Source organism: Hevea brasiliensis, chromosome 8 (genome assembly GCF_030052815.1).
Source record: "Hevea brasiliensis isolate MT/VB/25A 57/8 chromosome 8, ASM3005281v1, whole genome shotgun sequence".
In the NCBI taxonomy this organism is placed as follows: Eukaryota; Viridiplantae; Streptophyta; class Magnoliopsida; order Malpighiales; family Euphorbiaceae; genus Hevea; species Hevea brasiliensis.
This window is the reverse complement of record NC_079500.1, coordinates 26,686,698-26,696,170: the sequence shown is the minus strand read 5'-3', so window position 1 is coordinate 26,696,170 and position 9,473 is coordinate 26,686,698. Positions and strand designations below refer to the sequence as shown.

The 9,473-nt window shown below is 33.8% G+C and overlaps 1 non-coding gene across 1 annotated transcript; it reads left to right on the top strand.

Moving 5' to 3' along the window:
* The first annotated feature begins 604 nt into the window (after window positions 1-604).
* LOC131182700 (small nucleolar RNA R71) lies at window positions 605-711 on the top strand. Its single transcript, XR_009150961.1, has one exon. It is a non-coding gene; the product is annotated as a small nucleolar RNA R71 (small nucleolar RNA).
* Window positions 712-9,473: the final 8,762 nt, after the last annotated feature.

The window sequence follows — 9,473 nt, the reverse complement described above, 5'->3', positions numbered from 1 at the left end:
CTTTGGTTTAGGCTATTGGGGTTGAGGAGGTTATGGCTGTTAAGGTGGGTTCTGATTTTTATTTTGAAAACCTAGTAATGCTAGTCCGTATACTTGTTTTCTGTTGATCGACTTGTTCTGTTGGTTCTACTACTTGGGCCATGAAAAATTTGGGTGGTTCCTCAATATAGGATTATAAGTGTTTGAATAAGGTTTTCTAATTGCTCTTTAGTTAAAGTTCCCATTTTTGTTCACATAGTTCACCTATCCTGTAGAGGGCTCACTATAGTTGTTGCATTCTGAACTTTGGTGTCCTTCACAGTGGTCATAGAATTGATTACCAACTCTAATTGCATTGGCTTGTATTTTGTCAAGTCTCTTTGATAGTTGGTCAAACTGAGTATTGATCATACTTAGTACATCCAATTCTAGTACTCCAACTGTCCTTCTTATATAACCTCTTTCATTTGATCATTCAAAGTTGTGATAAGCAACCCTCTCCAAGAGTTTAAAAACTTCGATAGTGGTTTTCTCTATTAGATCTCCACCAGCTGCTAAATTAATAGTGCTCCTAGTTGATGGTAATAACCTATTGTAGAAATTTTGAATGAGGAGCCAATCCTAGATACCATGGTGTGGGAACTCTCTTTAAAGATCTTTGTACCTTTCCCATTCATCATAAAGACATTCATTGTCTTTCTCCCTGAAAGTATTGAGTTCTGTTCGAAGTTTAGCAATCTTCCTTGGTGGAAAGTATCTTGCTAAAAAGGTTTGTGACAGATCAACCTAGTTGGTGAATGACCCTGTAGGTTGAGATAATAGTCACTTTCTTGCTTTTTCCCTAAAAGAGAATGAGAATGCTCTAAGTCGAATAGCATTTTCAGAAACACCATTAATCTTGAATGTATCACAAATAGCAAGAAAGTATTAGAGATGGTAGTGTGGATCCTCCATGGGTGATCCTCTAAGTTGAGATTGTTGGATCATCTGAAGCCATGCTGGTTTCTGTTCAAAGTTCTTAGCATTGATTATTGGTGTAGTTACACTTGGTTGGAATCCTCGAATAGTTGGAGCTCTATAGTCTCAGAGATTTTGGATGATTGTCCACCATGGTTGAAGTTTTAGCTTCCTTTTACTCCTTCCCCCTTTTTGATGGCTTTTAGAGTTTTGCCTATCTCCGAATTCAATTCAGGTAGTTCTTCTTCCGGCTTAGTTCTGGTCATAAACTAATAGAAGATTCTGAAATAAAAGAATCAAAAGAATATAATAAGATATGCTAGTAAAAACTAAGTAGAATAAAATGTCTAAATTAATCAAATTGCCTATTGCCTATTATAAAAGCACCTATCCTCGAAAATAGTGTCAAAAATTTGTTTTGTAAAATCCTGTAAGTGCATGGATTGTTTATAAGTAATAAAGCATTGAATAGAGTATCATTCCCGTGAGGATCGTGCTTTAGTACCAAACTACACATCAATTATAATTATCTAGACTATTGAATTTGAAGGAGAATTATAAGCTAAACTAATCATGACTAGAAAGTAAATAATAGTAGATGAATTGCATTGAAAGTATTAACAAGTAAAAGTATTCCAAAGCTAGGGGTTCATACTTTAATAAATCATAAACTTAATCTAACTTATTCAATAATTGGGAGATTATTGCTTTAAAGGAACTTAATCCTAAGTTATCTTAAGTCCTTTCAAGGTACTTAAGTTGTATCTTTATTAACCAAAACACTACTTTCGTGGCGATTAAATTAATTAGAACCCTTTAGGTTCTTTGACTACTTATTAGTTCCATATAGAACTTTAGCCTATCTCCAGGTCAAAAACCCTAGGTTCAAAATCCTACTATTCTAATATTAATCTTCACCTTTCAGTCCTTCAATTAACATCTAAAATTAATATTAAGTGGGCATCAACACATAGCATGCATTTAAGAACACAAGAAATTGAATCAAAAAACAAAATTCCTAATTTATTGAAATAGAATTAAATTAAATCTATAACTGAATTGAGAGTGTTACATCCCTAACTCTAGAATAAAGAAAACTACTCACTTATGTTGAGTTCTATAATCAAACTTGAAATAAGAAAATAAAAGAAAAACATAAGAGCAAATAAAATGAAGAAACCCATAATGAGAATTTTGCAGCTTTAAACTTTTGAAACATCGGCTGAGAATCTCTTTTAGAAATCTTATCGAATAATCTCTCCTAAGGTAGAATTGCTATAATTGAATGTAAAAGAATCGATCCCAGAACTCTGACTTGCCGTACTCATATTTGATGTCAAAACCTTCATTTCAGAGTCCCAAAGGCTTTAAAAGTCTTCTTGGAGTTGAATTCAAGGAGGGAGAGTCGAGCTTGAAATTCTATTTGTCTAAAGTACATGGGCTATGCTGTTGTTTTAGTTTACATGGGTTGGAATCGTGTTATCTTTTGTTCCCAGACTCCTTTTTGGGTTTCTTATATTCAATGACTTACAAAGTTCCCTCATGTTACATAGCTCAAATTGCATGGGTCATGCAATTTAATTCCATTTGAAGTCTCCTTAGCACAGGTCGTGTAATCAGTTATGTGCCCCGTGTAATGCTTTTTACTCTCCAAATTTTATTTTTAGACTTCTTTTCTCTTTCCAATCATGCTTTTGCCTTTATGCTTGGATTACACTTGAAATATTATGGAAATCAAAGATTTGCAACAAATTAAGAAATCTATGAAATATGAATAAAATAACTATAGAAAATTGACTACTAGGCTATTAAAGAGGTTAAAAATGTAATAAAAAAGCCTATATGAAATGAGTGCATCAAGAGTTAATTTGGCAAATGGTTGAAATCCATTATCTATATCTAAATTAAGGAATAAGGACATCATTAGAGAATGCTAACTTATGGAACTTTTGATATTTTTAAACTTGATTACAAATTCTCAAGTTTATCTTGAGCTTGACCAAGCATTTCCTCATGCATAGTCGCTATAAAATAAGAGCATAATTAAGTAAATATTTTAGGAATTACTAAAAGCCATCTACATGCTTTTCAAAATAAGAATATACATGTATTGCTTCGATAATTTAAGTTCTTAAAAATGTGATAGAAAAACCAATGTAAAAAGAGAGAGGGAGACAAAAAAAAAAGAAACATAACTGCCTATAAAGGAGAGAAACAAAAAAAATTCACCTTTAACAAAATAAATTCAAGAATGAAAAGCTAAGATAAAGAAGTAGCTCTCCATTCATAAAGGTAAAAAGTTAATAGCTTGCTCTTCAAATATAATGTCAATCATAGAACGATTGGATCAAAGCATATGGAAAAAGAAGAAAAAAGCAAAGGTAATTAAACAAGCTATAGCTAGCTTTTCTTTTTGTTTAATAAAAAATTAGCAAATGCCATAGATAGGAATAAATTTACATGTTCTAGAGCCCATTGCACATAAAACTTAACTACACTCCTATATTGTAATACCACCATTTTTTGATGTCAGAATATCTATCCTTAATGGAATATTCTGATGAAAATCAAGACTTTACTGATAAGGGAGTAGCGGTAAGATGTGAGAATATGTTCATCAATGTGTGTTTGAGATGTTTTTAAAAATGAAAAATGTTTTAAAACTTTTATCCTCTAAAAGTTTTTAAGTGTTTGTTTTGGACAGGAGGAACTTCGATAGTCGAAGTCCTTTTTATGATTCAAATGCCCATTTGAACAAAATGGACTCCAACAGTTGAAATTTCCTCTACTATCAATGGTATAAAAGAGACCAATGCTCATTTTCTGCACAAAAAAAAAACTTGGGTTTTCTCTTCTTCTTCTCTCTCTCTTAATTGTTGGAGCATACAAGGAGCTATTTGATAAGATTTCCTTGGGTTTTACAAGATTTGGAGGTGGATTCTTCTATTTAAAATTTTGGAAGAGTAGATTCAAACTTTTGGATTTTGATTCTCTTACCTCCAAGCTCTAGGAAAAGAGGTAATTTTCTTTTCTTCTTGATCTAATAGGTAGATCTAAGAAAGTTAATGAGGGAGTAGGGTTTTATAACTTTAGTTTCATGAAAAGTTATTTTTAAGATGAATTTTGGGAAGTTTATGTATGTTAGGGATAGAGTTTTGTGATTTTGTGTTAAAATTGCATATTTTGTGGTTAGAATAATTATGTTTAAGTGTTATGGGCCTTAAATAGCTAGTTCCCCTTGATGGATTGAGAAAAATCCATGTTTATATTATGTTGGGTTTGGGGAAAACCTAGGGTTTGAGTTTTGATTAATGTATGTGGGTATTAAGCATATTTTCAAGTTATTTTAGGTCTTAGAGATGTGTATATATGATTGGATTATGTTTTGGAACTTTGGGATGAGTTTTGAGGTTTTTGGGAGAAGGATTCTGCAGGTTTTCGACTTGGAAATTCTAGAAATTTCCAGGTTTGGCTATGGAAAACCAAATGTTCAGTAGCCAAAGCATGCAGTTTCTTAGAAAATCTAGAAAATTTCTAGGTTCAGGAACTAAAGTCCAAGACTTCGACAATCACAGTCAGCACTGGACAAAAAGGGCCACCTGAAGCCTGAGACTTCAGCAGTTAAAGTTCAAGACTTTAGCAACCGAAGTAGGTTCTGTTTCACTTTTTCTCCCTTCTTTTCTAAGGTTCCAAAACATGATTTCATGGTTCTTAAGGGCCTAGAATAAGATGTTTATTATGTGTATAGAGTTTTAGAACCTTGTATAACTCTTTAGGATCTGATTTTATAGGATCGGACTTGAAGGACTAGGAAGGTTAAGGATCTGAGATAGCTACTGTTCAAGTTAGGTGGTTAATAGGCTACAAGATGTGAGTAATTCTAACTTTAATAAATGTAAACTATTAATTTTAATTTATGATCATCCTCATGCATCAAGTCATATTTATTTAGGTTATATGTATCTAGAATACAAAGATATTGCATAACTGCATAATTGTTGTTGGTGCATTGATGGATGATCGATGACCCACTAACTCCTCCCATGTTTATGACTATATTATGTTATGTTATGTTATGTTATGTTATGTTATGGATCCATAAGTAAATCCCATTGGGAGATCTTCATGATGCATCGTTAGGGGAGATCTCTAACTTGCTCCTGAGGAGCATTTATATCAGTTGGGCACATTGGATTTAGAGAGTTACTGGTGACAAGTCTATTCTACATGAAATGTTTATGATGTGAAAACCCATTTGGATGATGCATTGCATATGTATGAATGTAAGAGGGGGGGGGGGGGGTGAGGTGAAATATCATCCACTAGAATTATATAAAATGCACCAGGTAATGCCCAGAAAAAGTGGTGGAGTCATAATGGTCTCACTTAATTACCATCAATAGGGAGTGAGGAAGAAGTGTGGTAGGGTTTGAAGTCCTAGTGTGATAAGGTTCAGACAACTTAAACAACTGGGATTAAGAAATTTGGGTGAGGTATTCCAACAAATAGGAAGAGAGGGAAAGGGGGTTGCACCAATAGGGAGTGAGAAAGAGAGTGGGGCCAAAGGGAGAGAGAGAGTTTGTATGGTAGAGGGATAGAGAAAAAGATATTTTTCTATTTTAATTTTCAAAATACAAATTAAATGGGTCCTATTTAAAATTCCTAACTAGACTTTAGTAGGCCCATGGGGCCCAATTAAACTTAATTAGTTACATTTAAAAGCTACCCATATTAAATTTAAACAAAACAAAATTTATTTAAATTTAATTAAATTTATTAAAAAAACATATTATTATTATTATTATTATTATTATTATTATTATTATTATTATTATTATTATTATTATTTTCAAGATCATGCTACGGAATTAATAATTCAGCTCAATGCCTCTAATTACATCTTATAGTCACATAATTTTTCATCATTGGGTTTTTCACAATCTCAATGCACATACTCATCACAAAATAAGGGTCTACAGTTTGCCCCCCACTTTGGCGAAAGTTGAAATCAATATGAAAGCATTACTCAAGTTTCGTTAAAGTGAAACTCAATCTTCTAATAACTATGAAACATTGGCTATAAGGATCGAGGACATCTTGCTCGGTTGACATACTCTATGTTATGAGACTACCTACGGTATCATAACCGTGATATTTGTGTCATATGAAAATTGAGTGCATCTTGCTCTATCGATACACTCTGCATCATGAGACTAGCTACGGCCTCATGACAATAGCAACTATGTGATTTGAAATGTTGTGGATTCATATTTAGGATTGAGGTCCCAAATTACCTACTTATCCTCCTCTCTATCTTTAGGAAGAATCAGACCCACTCGTAGTTCGACACTTGAAACTGTGGTAGTGCAAGTTCTTCTATGCCTTACACACCTACAGGTGACATGTTGATACGTGTTCTTCTACGCCTTACACAATTATGCTATATACCCTAAACAACGTATAAGGACTTACTAAAAAACATCTATCATAAAATATTGTGGGTTCGTATTTAAGACTGCAGTCCTAAACTACCTACATATCCCCCTTGCTATCCTGAGGAAGAATCAGACCCCCTCGTAGTTCGAGACTTGAAACTATGGTGATGTATGTTCTTTTACGCCTTACACACCTACAGGTGACATGTTGATGCATGTTCTTCTATGCCTTACACAACTATGTCGTGCGCCTTAAACAAACATTTAAGGACTTACTAAAAAATATCTATTTCATGATTTGAAAGAAAAATTGGGATGATTGGGTCTCGAAATTCTTTTTGTGATTTTTGTGCTTCTTATATGCTACTTCCTATCTTGGGCATGCTGATTTTGCTAGAGATTCTAAAAAAAACTTAATCTTCTGGGGGACCTCTTTTTGCAAAAACTTTCTTATAATCTTAAAATTTTTTAGAAGAACTGTTTACCAAAAAAGACTTCCTTAAGGTCACAATACTATTTTCCTCTGATTTTTCTTTTTCTTCTCTCCCCCCATGGTTTCTGTCTTGACTCATTTCTCTTTCATGAACTCCATTCTCTGTGCCCTAACTTTTGCCTGAAATGCCCTTTTGGGTTTTCATCTCAGCGGGCTTGCTCTAACTTTTGCCTAAGTGGCCCTTTCAAGTTTTCCACCTAGCGAGCTCCTTTTTTTTTTTTTGAAATTAGATAATTACCAGGGCATTCATATCAAACACCTATTCTATCATGCTCACAAGACATAGATTAAATCAAAACAATGCAGTTCAATCACTTAATCATTTAATGTATCCCTTAAGACACAAACATTCACAATCATAATTAAATAAAACTTATTCCTAGTTAATACAATTAAAAACTTCTTTATTTATTCAGGTACACCATTACTCCCTCTTACATTTAGTCTTGTTACAATTCTGGAAGTGAAAATATAGCAGAGTAAGTAGAAACCAAAATACCTTCTAAGTATCTAGGAAAAATCTCATTACATCAATAAGTCTTGCCAAATTTTCAACCTTCCAAAGTTAGAAATAAACTTTATAATCTACTGAATGGCCTTTTTAGGTTTTCCATCTAGATTTTCTCTCATCTCTCCTTTTGCCTAGACTGTTTTTTATAGGTTTTCAATCTAGTTTTTTTTTTTGGACCCTTACTTTTGCCTAGACCGCCTTTTGCAGGTTTTCAGCTAGCAGGCCTATCTCACACAAAGTACCATTTGAGCCTATCTAAGTTGACTGGTTCTTCAAATTCATTCCCATCCAAGTCTGATATTCTTACAGCACCTCATAGCAAGATCTTTCTAACTATGTATGGACCATCCTAGTTTGGCTTAAACTTTCCTCTTGGATTAAAAGGGATGGGCTAGGCTTGTTTCAAAACTATGTCTCCCACTTTGATTTTTCTTAGCTTCACCTTCTTTTTAAAGGCCCTGGCTATCTTCCTCTGATAAGCTTGCATATGATACAGGGCTCACATCCTATTTTCATCAATCAAAGTTAGTTCTTCATATCTCTTCTAGGTCCACTCATTTTTTAGGATCTTAGCTTCTAGCATCACTCTTAAGGATCTGACCTTTTGCTCAATGGATAACGTTGCTTTAGTCCCATACACTAAAGAGAATGGGGTTGCCCCCGTGGATGTACTTGCGGTACTGCGATAACCTTAGAGAACATAAGGGAGTTTTTCGAGGCCAATCCTTATAGATTTTGAACATTTTTTTCTAACTAGAACCTTTCCATTCATATGGGAACCACACATTCCTGTATGTACTTCTTTCATTATTTGCTCAGCCTATTTTTCTATCGCACATAAGAGTTTATAGAATTGCCCCCCAGCTAAAGTAAGTTGAGTGGCTAATCTACAAATTGTTACTCTATCTCTTTTATTGGTTGATTGTGGGTATTTTCTCACTTCCAGATACCTCCTTATGTCTTGATACCATTTTCCTTCTCTCTCTAGGTCTACATGTGCTACTACTAATCCTTCATTGCTTGAAATTTTACTCCTCATTAGGATAACTAGCTAAGTTAAATTTTGATCACCTGTTTTCTATAGGGACACCAGTATGGCTTGGGAATCGGCAATCTGATTCTAAGCTTGAGGCATGTGCTTCATGGTCATCTTATCAAAAATTAGCTAATAGTTTTTTTTATATATTCCAAGTATGGCCTTAACTTTCCTTCCTTCAATTTCCATTCTACCTTAATATAAGAGACCATTAGCATCGAATATCCAATTAACCCTTTTTTCTTGGCCCTAACATATATCAATGCTTCTAGGCCACATATGTAAGCTTCATATTCAGATCTGTAGGTATCTTGTGTTATACTATGTCTCCATCAATTCTCGATATATCTTTATAAGTAATGTTGATTAGTTTACTCACTAAGCTTATGTAAGCTTACCCCTTTCACCTAACTCCTAGTGCAGGTTTGCAGGATTAGAAGAGTTCTATGGAGAGAGGCATCAGGGGTAGCTTTAGAGTTTTTCTTCATATATAATGTATGAGTAGATAGACATGTAATATGTGAATGGATAGTGCTGTGTTGGTAATAATAGAAAATTGGAGTTATGTAATGTTTAAGTATGAATGATGATATTTATGTTTATGTTAACTATTTTGGAGTGTATATGTTAAACCATTACACTTTAGTTATTTTCTATGTATGTTAATATTCAAATTATGAATCACTTTTCAGTAAAAATATGTTTATGTATGGATGAAAAGACTAAAGTATAAAAGCTTGTTACATGTTTGAGTGTTGATAGTATAGATATTAAAGATTTGTTCATAGGTTTCGGCAGCCTTAAGTTGAGCTGATCACTAGCGCCGGTAATGACCCCTAAATTGGGTTGTTACATAACTAAGACCCAAAGAAATTAAGGCCCAACCCTCAAAATGGAACTCTAAGCAAATCGGGTAAGAACCCACCACCTGCAACTCGGTAAACAAAGGCAGAGAACCATCATTGCCGCTGCTATTGGTTTCACTAAGATTGCAAATTGAAGCACACAAACAAACAAGAACTCATCTAAAATGAAAACATACAAGCTGAAATCAGCCAAACC